Source organism: Gastrolobium bilobum, unplaced genomic scaffold (assembly GCF_033153095.1).
Source record: "Gastrolobium bilobum isolate Gb01-03AN ecotype WA unplaced genomic scaffold, APGP_CSIRO_Gbil_v1 utg7053, whole genome shotgun sequence".
In the NCBI taxonomy this organism is placed as follows: Eukaryota; Viridiplantae; Streptophyta; class Magnoliopsida; order Fabales; family Fabaceae; genus Gastrolobium; species Gastrolobium bilobum.
Window position 1 is genome coordinate 157,213 of NW_026896173.1, and position 3,911 is coordinate 161,123.

At 34.3% G+C, this 3,911-nt stretch overlaps 1 pseudogene; it reads right to left on the bottom strand.

The window, feature by feature from the left end:
* Positions 1-246: 246 nt before the first annotated feature.
* On the bottom strand, positions 247-2,548 carry LOC133298107 (uncharacterized; annotated as a pseudogene).
* Between the last annotated feature and the right edge of the window lie 1,363 nt (positions 2,549-3,911).

A 3,911-nucleotide genomic window follows, 5' to 3' on the forward strand; every position in this document is an offset into this window, starting at 1 on the left:
ATAGTATATGTCAGCACAATATATAATTTAGCGAATAAAGAAGAGAAAAACTAAACAGGTAATTGTCACAAGTATTATTCAATGTGGGTTTTTCCTTTTGAATTTCAGAATGGTATTTTAAAAATACAGTAGAAAAATAATCAAAATCCAACACTTAATCAACATTTGAAAAAAATATAACTTAAGGAATGCAGATTTGACCTGTACCAAACAACAACATTATCCAATCGACTGAAGCAAGATAAACTATAGTAATCTCTGAAATACTTCTTTGTAGACTATGTTAAAGGTACTGTTTGTAACACAACCATCATCATCAAGTATCAAAAGCTTCAATCCCTTTTTGCTCTTTACTCGTGATAGTGCCACATATAATTGCCCATGACTAAAGACTGACCTGGGTAGATAAATTCCAACATGAGAAAGCGATTGTCCTTGACTCTTATTGATTGTCATGGCAAACGAAACGACAAGGGGAAATTGTCTTCTTTGGAAATTTACAGGAAAAGAATGACTTGAGGAGCTCATTGTCATTCTAGGGATTAACACATTTTCTCCTATATTGCTTCATGTAAGAACAGTTGTCTCAACCACATGATTTCCTAATCTTGTAATAAGCAATCTTGTTCCATTGCATAAACCTCTTGATTGGTCAATATTTCTTAATAGCATGATTGGAACTTTGACCTTCAAAACTAATTTATGATCTGGAATCCCAGAACAGGAGAAGGTATTTAAGATCTCAGGTGAGAATTCATCATCTTCAAGGGAAGAATTACCATCTTGCTTCAAAATATTATCCGAACTTAAATATATCCTTTCGTCACTTGGAATCAAAGACATTAAGTTCTCATTTAAAATAGACATATTTGCCAATTTTGGAGTTAGAATCGCACGTTCTTTAAAGAATGTGGGTTCTAAAATATGACCCAAGATATCAGGGTACACAAAATCAATCAAATCTGAAAGTGGATTCGGTGATTCTTTAATCAATAATTCATCTGGAATTATTATAATAGATTCTCCATCTAAATCATCTCCAAGAACACCATCCCCGACTTTAAGAAGCCAGTCAAAAAAATCCTTTATTTCCATTAAATTATGAATGTCACTTCCAGAACTAAGTCGCATGTTCTTGGTCAAAGTTAATAAATGACAATGAGACCAAAGACAAGAAGAATTAATGGTTGCATGGACTATATCTTGTATGCTGCCATGAGGAACAACATGTAATATTTGCCTGAAGTCACCGGCAAGAACAACAACTTTCCCACCAAATGGTTTATCAACACAACTTGAATCAGAACATCTAAGAACATCTCTAAGTGTTTTGTCTAGAGCCTCAAAGAAAAATCTGTGTACCATTGGAGCTTCTTCCCAGATGATTAGCTTTGTTTTCGCCAGCAATTCTGCAATATTAGAATTCTGCCGTATATCACAGGTTGAATCCTCAGTGATCTGAATTGGAATACGAAATCTAGAGTGTGCTGTCCGGCCTCCAGGAAGCAAAAGTGATGCAATCCTGCTAGAAGCGACATTAAGTACAGTTTCACCTTTTGATCTAATGGATGCTGACAATGTATTCCAAATAAATGTTTTTCTTGTACCACCAAAGCCGTATAGAAAAAAGAATCCCCCTGTACACACTGAAACTGCTGAAATTATCTTGTCATAGACAACTTTTTGCTCATCTGTGAGAGAACTCATTAGTTTTTTATGTTCTTCAACCAAAAAAAATCTATCATACAGTAATTCATCAAGCACTAAGTGATTGTGCATATCAAGCAAAGATTCACCAGTGATGCAGGGTATTGAAGGGTAATCAGAAAGGCATTTTCCATGACACTGTAGCACTTTATCAATTTCAGCAAGTGTTATGTTTTTTTATTTGTTCTTCAGTAAGAGTGGCATCTATAGAACCACGGAAGACAATGAAAAAAATGAGAATTGAAAGAACAATAACAACAGGACTCATGGCACATTATCTCCGACAAAAAATGCGTTATAATCAACAGCAAAAATTCAAAGAAAGACTTTATAATTATTTAAAATTTGTTTTTATGTCGTTTGTGATTTAGAATTGCACAATAATGGAATAAATAATGAAAAAAAGAATTATAATGCATACGATATGTTCATAATTAATACCTGGATGTCCTACTGTTTTCCTATGTCGATAAAGAACATCCTCAGAGAGAAATTGCCAACACTTTCCCCAAACATTTTCAGGTCTATTCATTGAGTTACCAAACAACAACAGAGCAAAGAGACGTCTAAGATAAGAAGCTGACTGCCAAGAACTTGCCTCCTTAACTGCATCAAAGTATTCATTGTCATCATCCAAAAGTCCAAGAGAATAGCAAGCATCTTTAAATGTTGGAAACATCACCCCATTGATGGTTCTCAGGTCCTCGTAACTTGTGCAACCCTTTTTAAAATTAAGAAGCATTCGAAGATAGGAATCTTCTCCACTATTAGTAGAAAAATGATTTATTCTTCCAATTGAGAATCCTTTTTTTTCTAGGATGCCATTCTTGACTATTTGCATTATAAACAAAATGAGTCGGATATTCGGCATAAGTAAGATGCCTACCTTCTGGAAATTTTTCATTTGCATCCATCCAAGCCTAAAAATTGATTGTCTAAACTCCTCTATTGTCTTTACTTCAGATATTGACGCACTATCACGAAAACAACAGTCTTTTCATTGGGTAGGTGAAATGGCAATCTCATCATAGGGGGGTTTCTGTAATGAATTTCAAATCCAAATATTCTCCAATCAGCTTCGCATGCGAATACATACCTGTCAAAAATAAAGAATTATGTTAAACCTAGGATGGTAAAAAAAATAATACATGCACAGTAATTCAAAAGCTAATGGAATTAATTTCAGTACCTACAATCGTAAAACATTTTAATTTCATCATCTGAATGATGTATAACAGCAGTAACTCTATTATTTCCACATAAATAATATTTAATAGAACTGGTCTGACAGGTATATTCCACATAAATATGAGCCTGATACTTTAAAATGAGTTTTGCATTATAAGGCACAACAAAATGATTATCAAGTTTAACACCATTTTTCTTCACAACCCTCCCATTATCTCTTCTCCTATAATGAGGGAATCTGTCATCATCAATAATCGTACGGGAAAAAAAACCCTTGGGAAATTTCTTTGTACACTTTCTGTAACACCCCAAATGTAAATACATATAGGGTGCACCTTCATCATGCATTCAACGCGCGGAAGTCTAAATTTAAACTTTACGAATGCAAATATCAGAGTGCGGAATGGAAACACATAACCATACTTATTCCATATAAAATTAAAAGCGTTAAAACGTCAATACAAAATAAATAACACTAAACATTATTTAATGTAATCCCAAAAAGATTAACTAATCATAAATAAAAACATAATTTATGCCGCATCATAAGCCCAGTCATAATGTGGTTGTGGTTCCTCTAGCCATTGTGTACTTAGTGCTTCATCGAAATTATAATGTGGAAAAGCTTCTATTAATAATTTCATAGCCTCAGTCCATAGGCCTCTATCTGTTAGATCCTTTAGTTTCTCTTCCCAGGTAGGTGGAGTTTCTTCTTCTTTACGTACCAGTCTCTTACCCTTTCTTTCCCACATAACTTTCTTATTACTTTCTTTCATCTTTTCCTGAAATGGGTGGTCAAGGGGGGTGAGATTTTGGGGAAAATCTCAGTAAGGTTCACAGCTGGAGCATTCTCCAACTATGACGCTTACTCCTGCAACAGTTTATAATAACAATACAAAATGGAACATTTAACATCATCATATAAAAATATCATGCCATCATCATCATATTCCTGCCGGCTTTAACGGACTTACGGAGATACCCAGAGTCCTCGTCAGGTTGCAACTGGAGTATCA